The sequence below is a fragment of the Borostomias antarcticus genome, assembly GCF_949987555.1.
Source record: "Borostomias antarcticus genome assembly, contig: scaffold_60, whole genome shotgun sequence".
In the NCBI taxonomy this organism is placed as follows: Eukaryota; Metazoa; Chordata; class Actinopteri; order Stomiiformes; family Stomiidae; genus Borostomias; species Borostomias antarcticus.
The window spans coordinates 1,142,622-1,170,307 of NW_028175837.1; positions in this window are offsets into that span (position 1 = coordinate 1,142,622).

Sequence of the window (27,686 nt, forward strand, 5' to 3'; positions counted from 1 at the left end):
GGTAAACAAAAGTCATGTATGAAATTCAGTTCTTTCAGGACTGTTAGAGTGGTATATGTATGTTCTTTAAATTAAATTTAAGAAATGTCTGTCAAATGTTCAGGGCACCTAATAAATCAAATGGAATAATTTAATGGCTAATATAACAGGATAGACTCCACCTAAATTTGTGTACGTGGGCAAATTAACTTGTAACCGTGACTACTACTTTTTTTTAGCCTCACCTGTGAAGTAGATTAGATTCCTTGTTGTCATAAGTTACTCATCCAGACTTCTGTTAACCCAAAAAGTAACACATTGAATCTGTATTTGCCCAAACCTCCATAACTTGGCTTTTTTGTATGTGAAAGGCTTGTTAGTATATGGTCAACTTAATCACTGTGTATACTTTGAAAGATTAACATTTTTATATTTTATACTTTGCTTGGCAAATAGGCTCAGTTCCCTTACTCTATCATTGTATGGAATAAAGATTATTTTATGGCATTAAAGACTAATGTATTGTTGTGATGAAGCTTAACTGAAAGTAATCAAAATAAATTGTGTATAAATCCAATATGAGTATTAAATTACCATGAATTTTAAATAAAGGTATATTTTGACATAAAGGAAATGTAATTTATCTTTAAAAGCAAGATATATGGTACTAGCCCATTTGTGAAAGGGAAAATTAATACTCCTGAGATTGAACAGCAAGCTAAGGCTTAGTGCTAAAACAAGATGCAAATGTACTCTGTAACTTTGCTCTCTTGTTTCTTTGATAGTTGTATTTTGTGTTTCTGTACTTGGAAATTGTTTTTAATCCTGTTTCTCCTATTAAAAGAAAGCACCTATAAATAATCTATTTTGATTCATTCGTCCACGTTTGTACAGTGAATTTTCATCCTGCACAACTCTAATATTTTCGAACCTCACTTGTTTTTACTAACGGGCTTTTCCAGTAATGTACATGGAAAATATCTGTCGGCCAAAGAAGCTGGAAAACAAGTCACAAACGATGACTCTAGCTCCACTCATTCTCCCCTGTCAAACATGTGAACCAATATGCAGGGCTGGCGCCTCCTATAGGCAGAATAGGCAATTACCTTGGGCCTCCAGCCAATCAAAATTACAGATTTCAAGGAGCCTCAAAAGTGATACTCAAGGGTGTCATTGCTGCTGATGATAGCTTAACGGGACATCCTAATGTTACATGACGATGGGATGATGAATGCCCGTCAGTTTTTATTGCTTTGGCCTCTATAGAAAATTTTACCCAGGACGTCCAAAAGTCTAGAGCCAGCCCTGCCAATATGCAGCACTGTATGTGTTATTTGTTTAATATGACACACAGTCACACACACATGCCATCACTGTTATCTCAGCTGTGCAAATGTGTTTATTCATCCCACCATTCAATGTATGTTCCTATTAGTATTCTTTCTACAGCATCAAAATGACCATGCACAGCATTCACCTACCACAGCATGAGCCAAGGACATACTGAGGAATCTAGGAAGAAATGTCTATAACATCTACAGAGTCTTACTGCTATGTATTTGATTTAATGTGTTTGTTTGTTTTCACGTGGACACTGTGTAGTCGATAGAGTGAGGGAGACAGCTGATGCTGCTGCTGCTGTGGCCGTTCGGGGTAGTGGGTGTCAAGAGGTCACACTTAGGCCACAGGGGGGGGCCTCTCCTCTGGGGTATCAATGACACATCTCTATGGGACACTATAAACAGACACAACCCAGACTGACAACCAATGGTGATTAAGACATCATGTTAGGGTGATAGGCGACACATCTGTATGGTCACTCCTCCACCAATCTAGCTTCACTAGGCCCTAAACGGGCAGGCCTAGGTGTGGGGGGTGGGCCGAGAGAGCACTATTTAACGTCTCAACCAAACCTTGAGACTTCGATTTGGAAACGGTACGCAACTCAGCCGGACAGATTCGCTGCTCCCAGCAGGCAGACACGCTGATAACACCATGCGGGGAGGGAAGTCTAAGGCCTTGACTAGCAGAGAAGCAGGGAGAGAGAGAGACTAGGGAAACATCCCAGTGTTCCATGTGATTGTATCTTTGTACAATAAATCTATCATCTGTCGCCGCTTCCAATCCAGTGTTGGGTGATTTCATCATTGACTATCACAACAAGAAAGGCAATTAACATCGTGGTTCATAATTAGATGGTGCTGCAACTCTTATCAAGGCTTCTAAAAAAAAATTACACAACGCAGAGCAACAGAAGAAAAGATCTCAAAGGCCAACAATACTGTGATACGTACTCACTTCACCAAGCCTGCAGATTTTCACCTGGTTAACAATATTGGTATATGAAGAAATTCTTACAATTTACACAGAAAAAACAATTACAACTTATAAAATCCTATCAACTTGGCTTGATCCTCACAAGATGTCAGTAAAGAATAGGCTCTTTGCACAAGCTCCACCACTTCCTGAAATTCTACAGGCATAATACAGGCATAATAAATAAATATTATTTATTTCCTGTCCTATACCATTGGATGGAAGTGATTAATCAGGTGTGATCAGGTGTGCCGCACACCTGATTAATCACTTCCATCCAATAGTATAGGACAGGAAATAAGGATGCCTGTAGAATTTCAGGAAGTAGTGGAGCTTGTGCAAAGAGCCTATTTGACCAGTAGAGGGCAGGAGAGTGTTACGGCTCGCATGCCCTCGCCTCCACAACCGCCTCCCTCTCTCCCCTCTGGGCCCGCTGCGCGCTCGGGGCGTCCTACGCGCTCTTCCGCACGTCGCATCGGCCCAGGCATGCAACGCTCTGACTCTCCGGAGTTTCCCCCCACTGCCGGGCGTTCCCCGTCTCCGGCCAGCTCCGCGGACTCGGCAGTCTCCTCCCTCTCCGGTGACGAAGAGTCGGATCCCGACATGCCCAGCACATCGGCCCGTGCGCAACAACAAGAACGGCGCGCTCGTCTCCGACGATGACGCGGGCGCGGCTCTACTCACCGGTTTCCTATTCATCATCACCACACCTGTCCCTCGTTCTGCAATCACCTTCAACCCCTACAAGAACCTGGTCTACACTCCACTCATCGCCAGATCTTACCATAAACTCATGTGGTAAAGTATAGCCTAGCCTACATCTCCTTACCTGTGTTTTGTAGTGTTTTTTCCCGTTCCCCGTTTGTGATTACTCTCACTCACCCTGCCTCCCCTCCTCATCTCTCCAGTTCCTGCCTGACCCACGCCTGTACGACAACCCTGCTCCTGCCTGACCCACGCCTGTACGACAACCACGCTCCTGCCTGACCATCGCCTGTACGACAACCCCGCTCCTGCCTGACCATCGCCTGTACGACTACCACGCTCCTGCCTGACCATCGGCTGTACGACTACCACGTCCCCCTTTTTGTTATCTCATTAAATCGCCCCTCCGGGCTTTACCGTCCCTTGCCTCCTCCTTTCCTGTTGCGCCTGGGTCCCTAACCAAACCCTCACAGTAAGATCTGGCCAGTTTGGACCCAGCCAACATGGAGGAGAGACCTGCACCTCCCGGACTACTCCAAGCCCTCCCACAGACCCAAGCTGTGCAATTGCAGCAGGTATCCGCCCAACAGCAAGCCCAGGACGAGCGACTGAGGGGCCCCGCTACTCTGGTCTGCACCCTGTCCGACCAGGTCACCGCGCTCAGTGCCCGCCTGGCTCCGTTCCTGAACCCCACCGCTCCACCAAACCGGGAGCCCCATCTCGCCTCCCCGGCCCCCTACGACGGGACGTTCACCCTCTGCCGGGAGTTCCTCATGCAGTGTGAGTACGTGTTTGACCTCCAGCCAAGTATGTACTCCACTGCGTCGGCTCGGGTAGCCTACATCGCCAACCTAACCACGGGACGGGCTCGCCGTTGGGTCATGGCGGGTCGCGAGGGCGCAGCTGCCTACATGCAGGACTACACTGCCTTCGTGGCTGAATTCAGGGCCGTGTTTGACCACGACGTCCACGGACAGGACGCGGACGCTGCTCTCTCCGCCCTCACCCAGGGTCCCAGTTCCGTAGCGGACTACGCCACGGAGTTCCGCATCCTCGCTGCCCGTTGCCCCTGGAACGAGTCTGCCCTGTACAGCGCTTTCCGACGGGGCCTAGGGGAGGCCATGAAGGACAGCCTGGCTGGAAGAGACAGACCAGCGACCCTGAACCAACTCGTCTCCCTCTCCATAGCCATTGACGAGCGCCACCGGGAACGCAGGCGCGAGCGGGCGCACCAACACCACAGCGCACCCAGACCGTCTCCACCTCCCTCTACCGGCCTCTCTCGGCCTGTCCCGGCCTCCCTCGCACCCCCAAACACCGCTGGAGAGGGATCCATGCACCTGGGCCGGACCCGACTGACCCCGGCGGAGCGTGAGCACCGGAGTCTGGACGGACTGTGCATATACTGCGCTAGCCCAGCGCACGCCGTCGACTCCTGTCCCTCTGCGCCTCCCAGGGCGGCAAGGGGAGTAGGTTCACTCGCCAGGGGGTACCGAGTAAGCCGGCTCATCCATCCCCTAGCCCGGACCCGTGCCGCCAGGTTCACTGTCACCCTCGCCTGGCAGGGGCACACGCTCTCCGTCCCTGTCCTCATCGACTCCGGTGCCGACGAGAACTTCGTGGACGTCCAGTTCGCCCACAAAGCGGCGCTCCCTCTCTCCCCTCTGGAGAGGCCCCTCTCGGCTTTCGCCCTGGATGGCCATCCCATGGGCCCCATCACGCACCGGACCCTGCCCCTCACTCTCACAGTCTCGGGTAACCACGTGGAGAACGTCCGCCCCTTCGTCATCCACTCTCCCGACGCTCCGTTCATCTTAGGGAGGCCCTGGCTGGAACTCCATACCCCTCATGTCTGCTGGAGCTCGGGGCGCATCCTCAGCTGGAGCACCACCTGCCACGCCCGCTGCCTCCGAGCTGCTCAGACCTCCACTCGGGTTGACCGGCCCCGTCCCGCTCCTCCTGACCTCTCCACGGTCCCTTTGATGTACCACGACCTCGGGGAGGCCTTCAGTAAGGAGCGCGCCCGCACACTCCCCCCTCATCGACCCTACGACTGCGCCATCGAGCTCCACCCTGGCGCCCCTCTCCCAGCCAGTCGTCTCTACAACCTCTCCCTCCCGGAGAAAGCTGCCATGGACACCTACATCTCTGAGTGCTTGGCCGAGGGCCTCATCCGACCATCTCGTTCCCAGGTGGCAGCGGGGTTCTTCTTTGTAAAGAAGAAGGGAGGAGACCTGAGGCCATGCATCGACTACAGGCTGCTCAACAACATCACGGTGAAGAATAAATACCCACTCCCCCTCATGAGCTCCAATTTTGAACCCCTCACCAGTGCCACCATCTTCACCAAGTTGGACCTCAGAAACGCTTATCACCTGGTGCGTATCCGTGAGGGGGACGAATGGAAGACCGCCTTCAAGACCTCCCGTGGCCACTACGAGTACCTCGTCATGCCCTTCGGCCTCACCAACGCCCCCGCCGTCTTCCAGGCCCTGATGAACGACGTGCTCAGGGACATGCTGGACGTATTTGTGGTTCTCTACCTGGACGACATCCTTGTGTTCTCCAGGAGCGCTGAGGAGCACGTCCAACACGTCCGCATGGTCATCCAGCGTCTCCGGGAGAACCGCCTGTACATCAAAGCGGAGAAGTGCACCTTTCACTCCTCGTCAGTGGAGTTCCTGGGGCTCATTGTGGAGGGAGGCCTGACGCGACCCGACCCCCGCAAAATCAAGACCGTGGTCGAATGGCCTCAACCCACTACCCGGAGGCAACTCCAGAGCTTCCTTGGCTTCGCTAACTTTTACCGCCGTTTCATACGGGACTACAGCCGGGTAGCAGCTCCCCTCACCCACCTCACCTCATCCCTGCGTCCGTTCATCTGGACACCGGCTGCCAGCGCCGCCTTCTCCGCGCTCAAGGAGCGCTTCACCACCGCTCCGGTCCTTCTCCTTCCTGACCCCTCCAGGCAGTTCGTGGTCGAGGTGGACGCATCGGACACAGGCATCGGTGCTGTTCTGTCCCAGCGGTCAGTGGAGGACCAGAAGTTGCATCCCTGTGCCTTCCTCTCCCGCCGGTTCACCCCAGCTGAGGTGAATTACGACATCGGGAACAGGGAGTTGTTGGCGGTGGTGGGGGCCTTGGAGGAGTGGCGCCACTGGCTTGAGGGCACGGAACACACCACCCTCGTCTGGTCGGACCACAAGAACCTGACCTTCATCCGGGCGGCCAAGCGCCTCAACTCCCGCCAGGCGCGGTGGTCACAGTTCCTAGGGAGGTTCGACTTTACCCTCACCTTCCGGCCCGGCTCCCGCAACGCCAAGGCCGACGCGCTGTCCCGCCTCCACGCGCCCGAGGCGCCCCCCGCGGAGCCTGAGACCATCCTGCCGGCCTCGCGTGTCGTAGGGGTGGTCACCATGAACATTGAGGCGGTGGTGAGGCAGGCCCAACGCGACCAACCCAGTCCGGCCAACGTTCCTCCTCGCCGGCTCTTCGTGCCTGACTCGGTCCGGTCCCGGGTGCTCCAGTGGGGCCATGCCAGCCGGTTTGCGTGCCATCCCGGGGTTCACCGCACCCTCTCCTTCCTGAGCCGACGGTTCTGGTGGCCCTCCATGAGGTCCGACGTCCGGGAGTTTGTGGTCGCCTGTCCCGTCTGCTCCCGCAGCAAGGCGTCCCACCAGCCCCCGGCTGGCCTCCTGCGTCCTCTCCCGGTCCCCAGCCGCCCCTGGTCCCACATCGCCCTGGACTTCATCACCGGTCTTCCCCCCTCCAGGGGCAACACGGTCATCCTCACCGTGGTGGACCGGTTCTCCAAGGCGGTCCATCTGGTGGCGCTCCCCAAGCTCCCGTCCTCTGCGGAGACAGCTGAGCTCCTCGTCCAGCATGTCTACCGGCTCCACGGTCTCCCCGGAGACATTGTCTCGGACCGTGGGCCTCAATTCACCTCCCAGGTCTGGAGGGCCTTCTGCAAGGAGATAGGCGCCACCATCAGCCTCTCCTCTGGCTACCACCCGCAGACCAACAGCCAGGCCGAACGGGCCAACCAGAGCCTGGAGTCCGCTCTCCGCTGTGTGTCGGCTCTCCACCCCACCTCCTGGAGCAAGGACCTGCCCTGGGTCGAATACTCCCTCAATGCCCTGACCAGCGCTGCCACTGGCAGGTCTCCGTTCGAGTCATCCCTCGGGTACCAGCCCCCGCTGTTCTCTCTCCAGGAGTCGGAGGCCTCCGTCCCCTCCGTCCAGGCCCACCTCAGCTGGAGGGAGGTCCGCAGGGCCCTGCTCCGCTCCAACGAGCGCTCCTGCCGCGGGGCCAACCGCCGCCGCACTCCTGCTCCGGCGTATCGGCCCGGTCAACGTGTCTACCTCTCCACTGCTGATCTTCCGCTCCAGGTCCCCTCCAGGAAGCTGGCTCCGCGCTTCGTTGGGCCCTTCGAGATCGACCGTGTCCTGAACCTGGCTGCGGTACGTCTTAAGCTCCCTGCTTCCATGCGGGTACACCCTGTATTCCATGTGTCCAAGATCAAACCTGTCTCCTCGAGTCCTCTCATGCCTTCTGCCCCAGCTCCTCCGCCTCCCCAGATGGTCGACGGGCATCCCCAGTGGACGGTTCGGCGGCTGCTGAAGGTGCGCCGCCGGGGTCGGGGGTTCCAATACCTGGTGGATTGGGAGGGGTACGGCCCCGAGGAGTGCAGCTGGATCTCCAGGCAGCTCATTATGGACCCGTCTCTCCTCCGGGACTTCTACCGGGCACATCCTGACGCCCCCGGTCGGTCGCCAGGTGGCTCCCCTCGGGGGGGGGGTCCTGTTACGGCTCGCATGCCCTTGCCTCCACAACCGCCTCCCTCTCTCCCCTCTGGGCCCGCTGCGCGCTCGGGGCGTCCTACGCGCTCTTCCGCACGTCGCATCGGCCCAGGCATGCAACGCTCTGACTCTCCGGAGTTTCCCCCCACTACCGGGCGTTCCCCGTCTCCGGCCAGCTCCGCGGACTCGGCAGTCTCCTCCCACTCAGGTGGCGAAGAGTCGGATCCCGACATGCCCAGCACATCGGCCCGTGCGCAACAACAAGAACGGCGCGCTCGTCTCCGACGATGACGCGGGCGCGGCTCTACTCACCGGTTTCCTATTCATCATCACCACACCTGTCCCTCGTTCTGCAATCACCTTCAACCCCTATAAGAACCTGGTCTACACTCCACTCATCGCAAGATCTTACCATAAACTCATGTGGTAAAGTATAGCCTAGCCTACATCTCCTTACCTGTGTTTTGTAGTGTTTTTTCCCGTTCCCCGTTTGTGATTACTCTCACTCACCCTGCCTCCCCTCCTCATCTCTCCAGTTCCTGCCTGACCCACGCCTGTACGACAACCCTGCTCCTGCCTGACCCACGCCTGTACGACAACCACGCTCCTGCCTGACCATCGCCTGTACGACAACCCCGCTCCTGCCTGACCATCGCCTGTACGACTACCACGCTCCTGCCTGACCATCGGCTGTACGACTACCACGTCCCCCTTTTTGTTATCTCATTAAATCGCCCCTCCGGGCTTTACCGTCCCTTGCCTCCTCCTTTCCTGTTGCGCCTGGGTCCCTAACCAAACCCTCACAGAGAGGCTCCATCAAACATGCGCCATTCTGCTCCACTCACCACTTTACACCTGTACATGACACATGCATGTCTAGCCATGACTGATACACTGTGATGTGTCTGGATAAGTTGTCACTTCTCTCATTAAAACATGAATATATACCAGAGATCAGCAACCTATCAAAAGAAACATTTTTGGTCAAAAAAAATATTAAAAATTCTGATGGGAGCAGTGAAACATTTGAGCCTTATAATGAAGGCAGTGTTTCCCATAGATGCATTTTTTTCGTGGTAACACCCAGGAGGGACACATTAGAGGGAGAAGGGGGTTGTTGAGCATCAAACACTTAATTTCTTTCGTTCTTATGAATTTTTAGACATGGGGTTTGGACTGGCACAAAGGCAAGGCAAGTTTATTTGAACCCAAACGTCCTCCTCGCATGCACACACACAGAGCCACAAAATGCATTCATGGGCGGAGGTCTGTGCTCTCTGAGCACCATTTCTTGTTTTATTAAATTCTCTACGCTTAAATTACATTTACTACGTAGTCCAACTTCTTGAGACACTTTCCACAAGAAATATTGATGAAATTATGAGATGAAGCTATAGCACCACTAGAGGGCACCATCCTCAATCATCCATCTGTCCTCAGGTCCAGAAGGTGTTGATGATAATCTCCGTCATCATCGCACTGAAGAGTCTGCTGGAACAGAAGCGCTCGCCAGTCCTGAAGGACCTCATGATGGTAGATGGTGAATGGACTGCACTTATATTGCGCTTTTATCCTCTCATTCACCCATTCACACACCCAGGGGTGAAAATTAACTTTTTGGCTCACTGTGAGTCACCTGCCAAAGTATATATTTTTCAGATAGGCTTCCGAAATCTAGTCGCCAATTGGAAATTTTACCTGCGTTTGGCCGGTGGCAGGTGTTAATTTTCAGCCCTGCACACACCCATTCACGGCAGCTGCCATGCAAGGTGCTAGTCTGCTCATTGGGAGCAATTTGGGGTTCAGTGTCTTGCCCAAGGACACTTCGACATGTGGACAGGAGGAGGTGGGATTCGAACCACTGACCCTACGATCATTGGACAACCCGCTCTACCTTGTGAACTACAGCCGCCCCATGATCTACCTCCAGGTGTTAGACTGGGTTTTCCTCTACACCATGGTCTCTCACTATCAAGTTCACTATCCACACCATGGTCTCTCACTATCAAGTTCACTAACCACACCATGGTCTCTCACTATCAAGTTCAATATCCACACCATGGTCTCACTATCAAGCTCACTATCCACACCATGGTCTCTCACTATCAAGTTCACTATCCACACCATGGTCTCTCACTATCGAGTTCACTATCCACACCATGGTCTCTCACTATCGAGTTCACTATCCACACCATGGTCTATCACTATCAAGTTCACTATCCACACCATGGTCTCTCACTATCAAGTTCACTATACACACTATGATATTTCACTATCAAGTTCACTATCCACACCATGGTCTCTCACTATCAAGCTCACTATCCACACCATGGTCTCTCACTATCAAATTCACCAGACCATGGTCTCTCACTATCAAGTTCACTATCCACACCATGGTCTCTCACTATCAAGTTCACCATCCCATTTCCATAGATGCTAGGCGTTTTTCATTTGTGAAGTAGGCCTAGAGATTTTAAAATGAGGTCAAGGAGTTCTTTGCATGATGAGCTGCTGGCCATGGAGCTGGAATACAACCTGAAGATGTTCGAGAAGCAGATGGAGAACAAGGTGGCCGACTGCAGCCTGGCCAAGGTAAACGGTTTGTCTGTATATATAGACATACTGTAGGCTGTTTTTTTATTGATCATAATGTCCATTTGTCTATCTTTATAATGGATGAATTTTTGTCTTTGTAAACAAAGTAACAAAGTGTAACAAAAACAAATGTGATGTGCTGTATATTGTGAAAATTGTTTGATTTTTTTTTTTTGTTACATGTTATGCACTCAATGTATTGTCACATTTTCTGTTTATTTTCTTCTTTTATTAGTAAATAATAACATTAATACCTGTGGCCACCAGTAGGGGTCGTATGTGTTGTTTGTCTTGTGGACTGTTCTCATTCGTGTGCAGCCGTTGTGAAAGACAACTGAAAGCCTTGTTTTTGTGCGTGGCTGTAAGCCAGCGCACCAATGATAGCAAATGTCCAGTTGTCACTCCCTCCCTCTCTAGCTTCCTCCCTGGCTTCCTCCATTGTGTTGTTGACCTGCAGTTCTATGTTGCCACCACAAGAGGCAGTGGTCCCAGAACCTGCAGTTCTATGTTGCTACCACAAGAGGCAGATAGACTGCATAGATAGACTGTCACTGGATGTTATAAGCTACGTAAAAATGTGGTCACCTGGTGGTGCTATGTCAGTTATTGAATTTATGTGCAGTAATTGAACATCTGAAATACTCCTGTTTTTAAATTATACCTACAGTATAGGTGTCTCAGTAATTACCCATTATATATTAGGCTATACTTGCATGTATTTACCAGGTAAATGTTTAGTAATTGTGGACTATGAAAGGAAGGGTTACCAAAAAAATGTTCAGTCAGTTAATTTAGCAATAGAAATCCATAAGCCTTGGGCCAATGGGCCTAGGATATAGACAATAAACTACCGGTGGAATGGTGGTGGAGCATCCATCGGGGACCCGCTGTAGGTCCGCTAGCCTTGTGTTATCTGGGTTTATCCCTTACCTTTGTCCAGAATCAGAAGTTGAACCTATTGCAGCAAAATAGCTAACGTTACAGGAATCATCAGTGTAACTGCTTTAGCCACTGACCGCTACCATTAATGTTATGTAAGCTGCTGATAGTTGTTGTGAGCTCATGAGGTATCCCACCTTCTGAATCCCATTTATGGGATTTGATGCATGTTGGGCCACATATTTCTTGAAAACAATCTTTATTTGCAACTCATATACAATGAAAATGAACCACAATCAATTTGCAGCTAAGTCTGGTTATGTTAAAGCAAAGAAAATAATAAGGAATAAGGCAATCAAAGTAATGACATTAGTCATGAGCTCTCAGACTTGGCGAGCAGGGGCACCTTGCAGTGCTGCAGGAAGGCGTCCAGGAAGGGGCAGGGCCCACAGTGGTGCAGCCTCTGCTGCTTGGCCCCCGGGCCCCTTGGAGACAACATCCATGTCCGGGCTGCAGACGCTGCAGACCACTATGGCGGGAACACCTCCGCGCACAGGAACTCACCCTTCTCCTCCTGTCTCCTTTCTGGGCCTCCCGGGCCCCTGGCCTCACCGCCACCCCCGTCTCCATCCAACAACAGTTTCGCTTAAGATTTTTTTGGTTTCTTCTCTGCCAGCTTGGCGGGCCCTCTGGGGACCTTCTCCACCCCTGATGACACCACCCCCGCCGCCTGGCACTGACTCTGGGCGTTGTGCAGCTTGGTGTGGGCCAGGAGGGACAGGTGGTGCAGAAAGACCTTGCCGCAGACCTGGTGGCAGACCAAAATGCATCTGGACGCAATTGGAGAAACCTACAAACAATCACGAGCAACGAAAGGTGGGTTAGTCGTCGTATCAAGTAGGTACAGTCGTATCAAACCCGACCCATGTTAGATAAACAGTTGTGATTGGCGTGCCTGACCTGGCAGGGGTACGTCTCGCCCTTTCGCCGCTTGTTGATCAGCGGCCGGGTGCCATCGCCCCGACGGATGTCCTTCTCCTGGCTGTGCTTCTTCTTGTGGTGCAGGTAGAGCTTGGCCGTGCTCGGGAAGTCCATGTCGCAGGAGCCACACGCCAGGACCTTCTGCTTGGCGTTGCCATTGTTCGTCAGAGGCGGCCTTCCTGCTCCTCTTCCTCCTCCTTGTCTGACTTCAGTGGGCCTAGTCCTCTTTTCCAGGAGCCACTCCTTGACGTGGTAGGTCCTCTGGTGGCTGTTGAGGCCCGCAGGAGAGTGGAAGTTCTTACCGTAGTACGAGCATGGGTACGGTGCAGCAGGCGGGGGCCGGGGCCGTCTGTGGTGTTGTCGGGGCTGTTGGAGGCATCCGAGGCGGGGGACCACATGGCCTCAAAGCTGGGAGTGGGCGAGTCGAGAGCAAGAGGGCTATTGTCATTGTCAGGGTTTTACAGATCACTGCAGCTGGACTGCTGGTGGCGGAGCAGCACCTGCTTCTGGCTGAATGTCCGTCGGCAGGGGGCGCAGGCGGCATCGGCGACTTGTCGCGGGGGCCCTCGGGGTCGGAGGTCACCGCTTCCATCGCCGCCACGCTGCCGAGACACGGATCAGCACAGTTCGCAAGGGGGGCGTCGTCATCCTCATCATCGTCGTCACGGAGATCGTCGTGGAGATGGCAGTGCAGCTGCAGGGAGGAGAGCAGGGAGAAGGCATTGCAACCGGCCGCACACTGGTGGGGGGGCGAAGTGAAAAGTTTATTTTTGAATTTCAAGGGGCGTTATCAATGGTGGCAGACCAAAATGCCTCTGGATGCAATTGGATAGACCTACAAACAATCACGAGCATCGAAAAGTGGGTTAGTCGTCATATCATTGTATCAAGTAGGTACAGTTGTTGTATCAAACCCGACTCACATTAGAGTTGTGATTGGCCTGCCAATGAGTTTTCTCCAGAGGGTGGCTGGGGTCTCCCTGAGAGATCGGGTGAGAAGTTCAGTCATCCGGGAGAGACTCGGAGTAGAGCCGCTGCTCCTTTGCATCGAAAGAAGCCAGTTGAGGTGGTTCGGGCATCTAGTGAGGATGCCTCCTGGGCGCCTCCCTAGGGAGGTGTTCCAGGCGTGTCTGGCTAGGGTGAGGCCGCGGGGTAGACCCAGGATTCCCTAGACAGAGCTGGTTGATGCTGCTAGGGAAAGGGATGTCTGGGGCCCCCTGCTGGAAGTGCTGCCTCCGCGACCTGACCCCGGATAAGCGGATGACAATGGATGGTGTTGGTGGAGTTCAGCAGGTTGGAGAACAGGCCGTGGTCACAGTGGTGTGGAGAGTTCAGCAGGTTGGAGAACAGGCCATCATTGCGGCGTTGTGGAGAGATCAGCAGGTTGGAGTACAGGCCCTGGTCACGGTGGTGTGGAGAGTTTAGCAGGTTGGAGAATTTTCTGTTGTCAGGGTGGTGTAGAGAGTTCAGCAGGCTGAAGAACAGGCCGTCATTGTGGTGCCGTGGAGAGTTCAACATGTTGGAGAACAGGCTGTGGTCGGGGTGGGTGAGATCTCTGCAACCTGAATGAAAAATTTATTTTTTAGCTTGAAATGTGTATTTTATAGGAAAAGCATGACATTTCTAGTTAGTATATCCTATACCATCACTTACCAGATGTGGAGTTCAGCAGGTTGGAGAACAGGCCGTGGTCAACGTGGTGTGGAGAGTTCAGCATGTTGGAGAACAGGCTGTGGTCAGGGTGGGTGAGATCTCTGCAACCTGAATTAAAAATTTATTTTTTAGCTTCAAATTGGGTACCGGTGCCACAAATGTGTATTTTATAAGTAAAGCATGAAATTTCTAGTTAGTATATCCTATACCATCATTTACCAGATGTGGAGTTCCGCAGGTAGGAGAACAGGCCATGGTCACAGTGGTGTGGAGAGTTCAGCCGGTTGGAGAACTTGCCGTGTTTAGGGTGGTGTGGAGAGTTCAGCTCGTTGGAGAACAGGCTGTCATTGGGGAGGTGTGGAGAGTTCAGCATGATGGAGAACAGGCCATGGCTGGGATGCTGTGGAGAGTTCAGCTGGTTGGAGAACAGGCCGCCATTGCGGCATTGTGGAGAGATGAGAGGTTGGAGAACAGGCCGTGGTCGTGGTGGTGTAGATTGTTTAGCAGTTTGGAGAACAGGCCATCATTGGGATGGTGTGGGGAGCTCAGCAAGTTGGAGAACAGGCTGTAGTTTGGGTAGTGTGGAGAGTTCAGCAGGTTGGAGAACAGGCCTTGGTTGGGGTGGTGTGTAGAGTTCAGCAGGTTGGAGAAAAGGTCATCATTGGGGTGGTGTGGAGAGTTCAGCAGGTTGGAGAACTTGCCCTATTCAGGGTGGTGTGGAGAGTTCAGCAGGTTGGAGCACAGGCCGTAGTTGAGGTGGTGTGGAGAGTTCAACAGGTTGGAGAACAGGCAGTGGTTGGGGTGATGTGGAGAGTTCAGCAGGTTTGAGAACAGGTCGTATTGGGTTGGTGTGGAGAGTTCAGCAGGTTGAAGAGCTGGCCGTCATTGGGGCAGTGTGGAGAGAACAGCTGGTGACAGAACAGGCTGTGTGGAGAGAGCAGTAGGCTGGAGAGCAGGCCATGGTTGGGGTGGCATGGAGAGATCACCAGGTTGAAGAGCTGGCCGTCATTGGGGTGTTGTAGAGAGTTCAGCATCTTGGAGAACAGGCTGTCATTGGGGTGGTGTGGAGAGTTCACCAGGTTGGAGAACAGACTGTCATTGGGGTGGTGTGGAGAGTTTAGCAGGATGAAGAACTTGCTGTGGTCGGGGTCGTGTGGAGAGTTCCCCAGGTTGAGAACAGGCCATGGTTGAGGTGCTGTGGAGAGTTCAGTAGGTTGGAGAACAGGCCGTAGCCAGGATGATTTGGAGAGATCAGCAGGTTGGAGAACAGGTCATCATTGGGGTGGTGTGAAGAGTTCAGCAGATTGGCGAACAGGCTATGTTCAGGGTGGTGTGGAGAGTTCAGCAGCTTGGAGAACTTGCGGTGTTCAGGGTGGTGTGGAGAGTTCAGCAGGTTGGAGAACAGGCTGTCATTGGGGTGGTGTGGAGAATTCAGCAGGTTGGAAAACAGGCTGTGGTCAAGATGGTGTGGAGAGTTCAGCAGGTTGGAGAACTTGCCGTGGTTGGGATGCTGTGGAGAGTTCATCAGGTTGGAGGACAGGCTGTGGTCAGGTTGGTGTGGTGAATTCAGCAGGTTGGAGAACAGGCCATGGTCACGATGGTGTGCAGAGTTCAACAGGTTGGAGAACTTGCTGTGTTTAGGGTGGTGTGGAGAGTTCAGCAGGTTGGAGCACAGGCAATTATTGGGGTGATATGAAGATTTCAGCAGGTTGGAGAACAGGCCATCATTGGGGTGGTGTGGAGAGCTCAGCAAGTTGGAGAACAGGCCGTAGTTGGGGTGGTGTGGAGATTTCAGCAGGTTGGAGAACAGGCAGTGGTTGGGGTGATGTGTAGAGTTCAGCAGGTTGGAGAACAGGTCGTATTGGATTGGTGTGGATAGTTCAGCAGGTTGGAGAATAGGCTGTGGTCAGGATCTCTGCTGATGCTGAGACCATTGTGCAGGCAGTGTTTTTGAAAAATGTATTTTTTTGACTTGAAATTGGGTACCGGTGAAACAATTGTGCATGTTATAAGAAATTGCATGACATTTCTAGTTTGAATGGCCTATACCATAATTTTATCAGATGTGGAGGGAAGCCACCTGACCCCTGAGGACCGTGAGAGGTAAAATCCAAGATGGCCGCTAGTGCCTTGGGTCTAATTTCCAAACACGCTCAATTTTGGAACCAGTGTAGAAAAACATATAAGGTGTCATATCCAACAAAATTGGGGATGTACAGTATACATTCTTTTGAGCCTGCCAGAACCCAAGGATCAAGGTCAAGGTCAAATTAACGTAGCAAGTGTTTTAATGTTCTGCTCGAGTACTACCTGGGCTGGAGTAATGTTCTCTAGTTCCAGACTTCTGTGTGGATAGCTGTTTCAAGACATCATTCATGCCGTACTACTCACTTGTTGGTTTGTACATCAGCACCACAAATCTCTCCAGCAGTAACTGATTGTTCATGGACCTCGCTTGGTATGCATAGCTCATTGAAAGCATCATTCACCTCTGAGAAAGACTTCCATGTCCCCCCCCCCCCCACACACACACACACAAACACACTAGAGATGGACAAATGAATGAGCAACAAATCTCTTAGTTAATTTGAGAACAATGTTTATTAAATAGATTGAGTGTGATGATGTTCCATCAGCATGACCAGGTAGATGATCCTAGTAGGGATATCGTGAAAAGATAAGAGACATTAGATTAGGATGATTAAATATAGGCTCACAAAGACAGTACATAGTTATACTTTAGACGTATCATCAGGCCTATTTATTAAATACATAAAGACAATGTTATCGAAATATGTAAATTATCCAGCTATCGAAATATGTCCAGTATGTCCACATCTCGAAAAATACAATTCAACAATTTACATGGCTAGAGAGCAAATTGTTTGTTAGCCTGAAACTATTAGGGCAATTTGGACATCTAAAATGTTATACTATTATGCAGTCCTACTCATATTAGCTAGCATGTAAAATGTTTCAGCTAAAATTAATTATGCATTAATTACTTTCTAGCCAGCTTGTCACATTAAAATTACAGGCTCTGTTCAGTTTAATTCAATCATAGCACAACTTTATTGTTGCAAGAAAACTGTTAGCTAGCTTACAAAATCAAAAGACATCTGTAATGTTGCAAGAAAACTGGTAACTAGCTTGCTAACAAGCAACGTCTTACAATCCTACTCAGGTTAGCTAGAATGCAAAAAAAAACAAGCATGTTCTTATGAATAAAGTTTCAGATTCAACAATCACATACCTTCATCCTGTGTTATTTTATCCATCTGCAACATTATTCCCATGAGCGCCAGTCCAGCAGGTTTTTTTTAAGAGCTAGGGCTGGCCCGGAACATTCAAAATTCGCAATTTTCAGAATGTGTTTCTCAGTTCAGAATTACGTGGATTCTTTTAGGATAGGTTAGCCTATTAAGCCTAGATAACCTCAGCATATGATAAAATAAAAAAGCACACGCAACATGCGTTGATGCACGATGACGACTGCAAAGAAATCCGTGGAAATATTGGAGCGCATATTCAAGGCTGGATATAACCAGACAAGGAATTCCCTTCTCCTTGACAGTGGAAAAACTGGTCCTCTTGGCACACAACCTGAGAGAGTATAGGCTAGGTAAGGCTTATTTCACAAGACAACCCGTGTCCATGTTCATTATTAGGCTATTTATTTGGTCGGTGGTTGTAATATCCTCATTTCATTCTTAGGTTATTCAGATGTAGCCTACCTACATTAATGGCCTTTGGATTCATTTATTTTACAATGTTTATGGTACTATATGCCTGTTTTCGATTTGATAATAAATGTTTATTTGCCAGAGAGCTTGTCCAACAGTGTCTGATTGTATCATGCTCAGCTTGACTATAATGTCGCCCTCCATTGGATCTATAGTGAACTGCATTTTTTTTTTCTCTTTGACAACAAGAGGACCATCTGGAAGCGCTCAAAGAAAAGTTCATACTGAGCTGCAGTAGAACATTCAGTTTTATGAGGCCAATATTCTTCATGAGGGCTCTGGGAATTAGTAGAGCTACTGTGCCAATACCAAGATTTGTTTATTAGTAGGGATGTAACGGTATGAACATTTCATATCACGGTTATAGTGACCAAAATTACCACGGTTATCAGTATTATCACGGTATTGTTAAAATATGCAGAAAATGCTCGAAAGGTACTGATACACAGACATCATTATCATTATTATTCTTTTTCAATCATTTACTCAATCACTCATGCACACACACACACATACACGTTTTCTCCATTGATCTTCTTTATACAAAAATGAAAGTGAAACTAAATGTGCACGACTAGCCTACAGCTGCAGAATGTGTAGTGTTTTACAAAAATAGGTTACACTGAAAGCTTCAGTTTACATTATTGACATAAGCTACTAGCAAGTTAGAGAAACCATGATATTTTCCATCCTTTCTAAAGTCCCCACATGCAAGTTAACTTCAGACGTAGCCGTCTAGGTTGAAACATCTCCACTGCTCTGCCTTCCCCCATACTTTTGAACAAATCACAACAACACAACAACAAATCCACGTTGACTGTGGACAGTATTTACCGTGGTTTATAAGTCAAACACGGTTTTAATGCTAATTTAATTTTGAGATGGTAATACTAACCGGTAACCGTTTGTTCCCTATTGGAGGAGAATGTGTACCAGGACTGCACCATATCCAGCTCTTGCTCATTGCTTCAGTTATTCATGCACCATGGAAAGTACAGTACATGTAGCACTGAAGGACAATTAAAACTGAACTGAAAAGAATGGAGGATCTTGGAGTCATTGTGAAACAGAGCGCACCGGGTTAACAGTATGGTAACAGAAGTGAAGCCCAAGAAACTCAGAATCTGCATCGATCCACAAGGTCTTAACAAAGCCATAAAGAGGAAACGCATTGGGAGTCAGAGCAACAGAAGAGCTTAGAAATTATGAAGCTTCTTGTGAGAAGTGTCCCAGTGTTAAAGTACTGCGATGTTAACAAATAAGTAACACTGGCAGTGGACGCAATGCCTGGGAGCAGTGATACTGCAAGATGAACAGCCAGTTGCGTACGGCTCGAGGTCTCTCACTGTGAGAAAAGGTACGCTCATATAGAACAAGAGTTGTTGGCGATTGTTTATGGATGTAATAAATTCCAGCAATACATCTACTGTAAGACAGTACAAGTGAAGACGGATCACAAGTCCCTTGAAACACTGTTTAAGAAATCTCTCCAAAAAGCTCCTCCAAGAGGACAATGATGAGACTACAGTCCTACAATCTGCATGTCAGTTACAAGCCTGGTAAAGGGCTGTACACCACAGACATGCTGAGCCGAGCCTAGACGAGCCGATTTACTAGTACATCTACTATCAGCTCATCTACTAATCTCAAAAGAGAAGCTGAACACGCAACAGCCGATAAGTGCAGATGGCCATGTGAAGTGATCCAGACAGGGTGGCCAGTAGAAATATGACAAGTTTCAGCAGACACATTTACATTACACTACATTACAGTCTTTAAGCAGACGCTTTTATCCATAGCGACTAACAATAATTGCATTTAACGTAGGAAGAGCCAATGTACTACTACTTGCCAGAACTCACAAGTGCATCTTCCCTCTAAAACAAGTGACTACGAGCATAATCTAGTGCTGAAGGCAAAGTGCAAGAATAGCAATCTAAAGTACAGTGCAATATAATATAATACAATAAAATACAATAAGTGCTTAGGCGGGGGGATTGTTGTAGTACACCTGACGGAAACATCTCCAAGAGAAATCTGTGACACCTGCTGAAGACCAGATAAATTACTTTTTTACAAGCACACCCTCTAGACCTGGAGAACTGTCCTTCAGTCAACAGTGCACCTGCAGAGAGTAACAGTCCAGTGCAATCACCTGCACTGTCATCCTGTGCTCAGCGGGAATTATGTCACATGTGCGAGTCATGCCGGAGGCGTTTTGATGAATCCCAGCTGTGGACAAATGTCACTTCATGGACAGCGACGGATGTGGTGAAATTCCAAGACGCAGTGTTATGACAAGGTAGTATATCCCAATTGCATGTGTATTGCATGCAAAGTACGTACTTTCAATGGGCAGCTGTAGTACGTACTGGTAGTAAAAGGTAGAGATATGCGATTTGGAATGCAACCAACATTTACTTTATATATGCTTTGATAGAAAAAACAAACATTTCATGCAGGTAGAGGGTGCTCTCCACCAATAGAGTGCTAAGCGGAAGCAGGAAGTGAAAACCACCATGGGACCTTAAAGGACAATGCTCGTTTTTGACAACCTGGACCTTATTTACGACATATTATAAGACGTTTGACTCACCGAGATCACTTTGGTGTAGTTCGGAGGCATGTAGAAGAAATTTAAAATCCAGCGCGAGCCAGTATATCCATGTAATGGCGGTGGTCGGGGCACTTAGAATGCAGTTTCTAAAAATCGATTTTCTGCCGCGAAACAGTTGTTTTTATCAATCTGTCTTGATGAATCGCTAGTTGTGCTTACATAGAGCATAGTCCTGTTGTGTTGTTTTTCACATGCCTCTGTAATATGATCTTTAGAAACGTCTTTAGACACGAAATAGCTTCCTCACTTGCTCCAGCACGCATGCGCACAGCGTGCTGGAGCAACGATTGCGCGCTGTGCGAATTCGTGCTGGAGCAAGTGAGGAACAGGGCTTAAAAACGAAATTATTTTTCAATCGGTTCGCTCCGAGCAGAACCAGCATATTTAACGTTTCCGTTCTCGTGTTCCGCCACCAACATAGCGTTCCTGAACCGGTTAAGAACGAAAAATAACATTCCGTTCACCGTTCCGGGGGTAGCCTATTAAGACTCTATAGGCCTACAGTATTTCTTGTAAGGTAGGCTATAACCTAATCAACAAGTCTAGGGTTGTGGTGTGTGGTGGCCTTATTGCCAACAATATTAGCCTTGGTGATGTGTGCTGTAGTGTAGCCTTGTTGATTATTTTACAAGAAATACGCAACATTAGTCCTATTCCCGTATGCCCTTAATCCACACCGTAAACTATACACAGGTCTATCTTAAATCATCATCATAGCTCATCATCCTTTTAAAAATATTTTCTTGTAGGCTACTGTTGCTGCAAGCTATTTTATTCTGCGCCTGTAGGCCTATTGTTTGTTTATTATTTCGTTTTATGTTTTATGTTATTTATAAATAATTAGTCACCTCATTCATTCATCTGCGCAATCCCTATTGTTTATGCTGCGTTCCTTTTGTATGGGAGCTCCGGATTTGGCGCCTATACACCTAATACGTAGCCTATCGTCTGGCATCCGCGGTCTTTAATATTAAAATAATTTAACTTATGCTATTCAATGATCAGGGTTGCACGGCACATTGTCACTAAAGTGTGCTCATATTAATTAATGTAGCCTAATCATTTGGTTTGTGAAAGTCAAGACGTGACGGAAACCTGTGCAACAATAGGCTATGACTAGATTCCAAGAGGCGCGCTCGCTTTCACAGCCTAATTGCCGAGTAGAACTCTGAAGGAGGTAGACCATTAAATTTGCAAAACATAGGTTTATGCATCCTGGTTTATGCATCCTAGTATAGATACTAGTATACATCCAAGCAACTGTCACAAAGTACTCCGTGTTTTAAATAGCCAAACCATACTTGGAGCGAGATGCGCTACGAGTGAAAATTGGCTTCCGCTGAATGTTGGTTATAAAGATAGAGGAACTTTATTGCAGACACGCAGGTCCATATAAAACATTATATTTGCACAGTAGGCAGGTCCATATAAAACATTATATTTGCACAGTAGGCTATTATTTCTTTCACTTTATTATTTGCATCATTCTTTGTGGACCAATGTTGGAATAAATTTGCCTTTGAACGTTATTGCCCACTCTGACATCCGCGGTCTTTATGTGAAATCTAGTTTTAGCCTACTGAAACATTACAGGCTAGCCTACTCTTCTTCAATTAAACCAAATACATCACATTGATATCTTTGCTAAGTAATAAGCTGTAAGGACAGGCTGAACTACTGTTTTGCACTGGCAAACAAAGGAGAGTGTGTGACAGCCCTGCGCAACGCGTGCAAATTGGCTGCCGCTGAGTGGTTGGGAAACATCAAGAATAGCCATGCATCTTAGCTTGCAGAGTTTGAGAAACATCCTCAATTTTTCTAAATAGCACTTGTTGTAGAAACTTGGGAATCCTGTATTTAGACTAGTCATGTAATCGTTACAAAACCACCGTCTAGTCGTCAGTGAAAATAGTCGCTGCGCACATCCCTAGTCTGAACTAGGCTATGGTGTGTTGTTGTAATATCTAAATCTCATTTCGCTAAGCAAGCATTTAAGATCCTGACTGTGAAATAGCCTAACAGATTTAGTGGCCTAGGCTACATTACAAAAACGGGACAAGATGTAGGCTACAAATTTAATAAATTTAATTTAGCCTATTCGGCCATAAAAGGCTCAGCTTTCTTCTTTTTTTAAATATTTTTTAAGTTATATAGGCCTACTACAAAGAACGAAAAAATAACGTTATTAACCGGTTTTAAAGATTTCAAATTAACGTTTCTGTTCTGGAACAATTAAAGACCATTTCGTTTTCGTTCGTGTTTCTGTTCCTCGTAAAATACCGTTCGTTTTCGGTTTTCGTTTCCGTTCCTTTAACCGGTTCGGAGCCTTGGTGAGGAAGCTATTTCGTTTCGAAAGACGTTTCTAAAGATCATGGCATGTGAAAACCACAACAGGCCTATGCTCTATGTAAGCACAACTAGCGATTCATCAAGACAGATTGATGAAAACAACCGTTTCGCGGCAGAAAATAGATTTTTAGAAACTGCATTCTAAGTGCCCCGACCACCGCCATTACATGGATATACTGGCTCGCGCTGGATTTTTAATTTCTTCTACATGCCTCCGAACTACGCCAAAGTGATCTCGGTGAGTCAAACGTCTTATAATATGTCGTAAATAAGGTCCAGGTTGTCAAAAACGAGCATTGTCCTTTAAATTGGAAAAAATATGGATGGTAGTGAACGGTGGATGACAAATAATTTTTTGATCCCGTTTTAATTGTGCCATGACCACAACATGTGTTTGTCAATCTAAAACATAAATTTTACTGATCTCTGTTAACTCGCAAGTTAGCTAATATTAGCTAGCTGACATTAACCAAAACCTTGTGTGGGATATTTTGATTCTGAGATATGCCTGCTAATTAGGTGTTTGGTTGTGGCTGCATTCTTTTTAGATAATCACCGGCTGGCCAATCTTCCTGTTTCCACTTAGGCACTCTATAGGGATGAGTCCATCAATATATAATCTGTAGGTTACCAGCTACAACATGAACTAGTGTTTATGCCAGCAGTCGGCCCTGAAACCATGAAGGAATGGGAGAGTAATACACTGTGTTGGGTTCATTGTGGCAACCATTTATACCACCACAATGGATTTGAAATTAAACAAGATGTGCTTTAAGGGGAGACACTACAGTCAAAATTTTCTACATACATTTTAATTTCAGTATACGTCTGTTTAATTTGATTTATCCATACTATATGATTGGAAAGTGTGCCATAGGCTGTTAGACTAGTTATTCGTCTTAACTGAGGCTGATGCTGCAGTCTTGGATCAACACTGACTGCCTGTAACGTTAACTAGAAATAGCTGGCTAGCCTACAACTAAACAGGGCATCGTTGCTTAATCTCATGAGTGAAAACATCTTCGTAAATTGCATTCTCTAACGTTAGACTAACTGTTACCCCATCTACCGGTATGTTCTGACAGAGAGGCTGCTGTCTCACTGACGTTATATAGGTTAGCTGGCTAGCAATAGAAATATATGGCTTTTCTACAACTGAACGAGAGCAAAATAATGAATGAAAGCAGCATACAATGTAAAGTGAGCTAGCGCACAACAGTCGTAAACCATGTTTTGATTAGCATTTATTTATGATGCCCATGCTTGCAGCAAACAATCTTGGCTGCAGTGACGTGGTAGCTACAGTAGCACGAGCGAACGTTATGACAGCATGTTGACGCTGACTTGCTGTGTGCCTCGTGTTGACTTATATATTAGATAAAGGTGACCATTAATCGATCTTGTGAGTTTTTCTGGTCATTTGGGGGGGATGATTGTGTTCACAAAAGATCTAACATAACCAGTTCCTCTGTTTACAAGCGAGATCACGAGAGCCGAGTACAGCGAGAGCCGCGGAGTCTCAGTCTGACTTTGAAAGTCGCCCCAGCGAGGCAGTCTGCTGCTGCACGCGCTCTGTCTGGAGCTTCCACTAAATGAAACCACGCATGCGCAGGCTGCGCAGCTTACAACCAATCACAGACATGCTTGTGTTTTAGTAAATTTGGGTTTAGGTTTTCCAGACTTTTTCAGAGAACAGTTTCGCACTAAATCCCTCACACGATTCTCTCTGACCTTCAGTCAGTCGCAGTACGAGTTTGTCTGAGGTAACACCAGTCAGCTGTTATTTCTCGTGTCCAGTCCACTGTCTGAGGCGAGTTATCAGGCTCATTAGTTAGTAGGGAATTGATTGATTTTTTTGGTAACAGAACTAGGACTACTGTTTTAATATTGTGGGGCATGAGTCAGACTCGGCGTATGTCCACTGCTTGAGTTAACATCGGCCAAGTTGAGCCAACACCTGCAGCTCCTTAGCTTGTAAGGTGTCACTAAGCAAATTCTTTCTCTCCTCTCTAGATGAAACGGTCTGCACCTTGTGTTACGGGACGTAGGCTAACTTGCCAGCTCATCAGCGTGTAAGGAATGGCACTGCAGTATTTTCTTTTATCTTCCATCTCTATATTTTCACTTTTTTGATAGTTAAGCTGTCTCTTGGTCATAGTCATACACATATAACGAAACTGTTGGCACGTGTCTGCTGCTTGTCTGAGGTAACGCCAGTCGGCTGCTATTCATCGTGTCCAGTCCACTGTCTGAGGCGAGCTATCAGGGTCATTAGTTAGTAGGGAATTGAAATATCCTGTTTTGATTTTTTTTGGTAACAAAACTACTAGGACTACTATGTTTTAATATATTGTGGGGCATTAGTCAGTCTCGGTGTATATCCACTGCGTTTTATTGAGAGAAATGACAGAGGGTGGACTTAAGCAATGTAGGCCTAATTGAGACATTTGCGAGGATGAAGAAAAGAAGAACACAGTTCAGATAGTCTACACATTCCAAGAATAGCCTACTTTTAAATATTTTTTGTCATTTTCATGTGTTAAACAAATTTTTTGAGTAGCCTACATTGGACTATTAGGCTTTTACCATGACCTGTTGCCTCTGAGCGAATTGAGTGAAAATACCGTATAGCCTATTGAGCCTAGTGATTTGTCTTACAGTACATTAGTATGGCTATACTATTTGTTGTGGAGTTCTAGCACATACTAGGCCTACTGGTGACTACGTAACTGCAGTTGATGCCTGGAAGTGCTGTGTCATGTTTAGTCTGGTCTCTTATAATAAAGAACACGTCTTTTGTTATCCCCGGTCCTCGTTCTTATGTAGAAATAAGTTTATATAGCTCCAGTATATCACAGCTATATGTTTCAGCTGGTACAAATTAAGATAAATTCAATAGGCTATTTTAATGAATATATTATTAGAAACATATTTTTGATTGACAGACAGGCTAGGGGCCCCTTTGAGGTGAAAAAACCCCATGGGAATAAAAGTGAATCTATGCCCCTGACAATGACCCAAAGCATACTGCGAAAGCAAGACAAGAGTTTTTCAAGGCAAAGAAGTGCAATGTTCTGCAATGGCCAAGTCAAACACCTGACCTGAATCCAACTGAGCATGCATTTCACTTCCTGAGGACAAAACTGAAGGGAAACGGCCCAAAGAACAAGCAGGAAGTGAAGACAGTTGCAGTAGAGGCCTGGCAGAGCATCACCAGGGATGAAACCCTGCGTCTGGTGATGTCTGTGGTTCCAGACTTCAGGCTGGATTTGACTGTAAATGATTTGCAACCAAATATTAAACATGGCAATTTGATTCATAATTTTGTTAGTTTGTCCAACTACTTTTGTCCTTTAAAAGGGAGGTTGGGTACATATAAAATTTGTTGTAATTCCTACACCTGATTTGGATGTAAATACCAGAATTAAAGTTGAAATTCTGCATTTAAAGCACATATTTAATGTTTCATTTAAAATCCATTGTGGTAGTGTACAGAGCCAATATGATGAAAATTGTGTCAATGTCCAAATATTTATGGACCTAACTGTATACCAATGGTTCTTGCCACAATGAACCCAACACTGTCGCATTCAGTATTGGTTGGTGGAGGACAGTAGAAGACTGCCTGGGAAACGACGAAAGACTCCCCATTGGTCAATGATGCTTTCAATGAACCGCTATGCCAAGTGAGGTCAGTGAAGAATCAGTGTTACTGCTGCAGAGATGTGTGGTGCTGATATATCACCCCAACAAGTGAGCAGCAAGGACATAAAAGATGCCAGGAAAGAGCTCTCCGCACAAGTCTGGAACTAGAGAACATTCTTCCAACCCAGGTGGCACTCAAGCAGAACATAAAGAGTACATGCTACGTAATTTGACCGTGACCTTGATCCTTGGTTCTGGCATTCTTAAAAGTATCACTAAATGAGTGTGCATCTCCAATTTTGTTGGAAATTACACCTTAAATGTTTTTCTACAATGGTTCCAAAATTAAGCATGTTTGAAAATTTGAGGTTGACTCTCACTTACCCCCACATCTGAAAATAAACCTTATGGTAAGTATTATAGAACATTGCACAATTGTTGTGATGTCTGTCTGTCTGTCTGTCTGTCTGAGGGTGTTGGTCTCTGATATTTTTGAAAATATCTAAAAATCTGCAAGAGGACAAAGACACAGACGTCTGGGTCAGTGACTGTCATTACAAATACATTCACATATCCACAGTATATTGTCAGTCACTGATTTTGCTTGTGTGTTTTCAAATACTGTGAAGAAAACACAGGTGATGCTAAAGGTATACTATGTGGCTATACTCTCACCTTTGCAATGGTTGTTCTTTTTCCTCTACCAGCAGATCCTGCGTCTTATTTTCCTGTTTCTCCCTTCTTTTCCTGTTTCTCCCTTTTCGTCATCTTTCTCTTTCTCCTCTTTCTGTTTCTCTTTCTCCTCCTCTCCCCTGGCCTTCTTCATCTCCTCCTCTTCTTTCCACTTTTTCATGTCCTCGGTTTCCTCCCGGTACTTTACAGCCATCTTCTCTTTCTGCTTTTCCATTTCCCTTCTATCCTTCTCCTCTTTCTCTTTGCTGTCCACCATTTCCATGTACCTTATGAAGGTCAGGAAGTTCTTGTTTTTCTTCCGGTGCTTCTCTAGAGGCTTCATCTCTTTCAGTTCCTTTTCTTTCTGCTTTCTATCTTTCTCCTCTTTCTTTTTCTGTTTCTCCTCCTCTTGCCTGGCCTTCCTCTTCTCTTTCTTTTCCTGCTGTCTCATCTTAAATTCACTCCACATCTTTTTCAGGCGAGCAAAGATGCCCCCAGATGTCTGAGATGGCCGCTGGTCACTGGTCGCCAGCTCCCTAGAGGGACACTGAACAGCAATTTCAGACATCTTGGCTGTCTCCCCCCTCCACCCCTCATCTTCCTCCCTCAACTCCGTCCTCAACCTTTTCATCCTCTGGTCCAACTCCCTGATCATGACGGCCATCATGTTCTCCAGTTGCATCTGCTCCATTTTCTGGCTCTTTACCTCTCTCTCCTTCATCATCCTGGCCGTCTCAATCCTCCTCCCCTCAT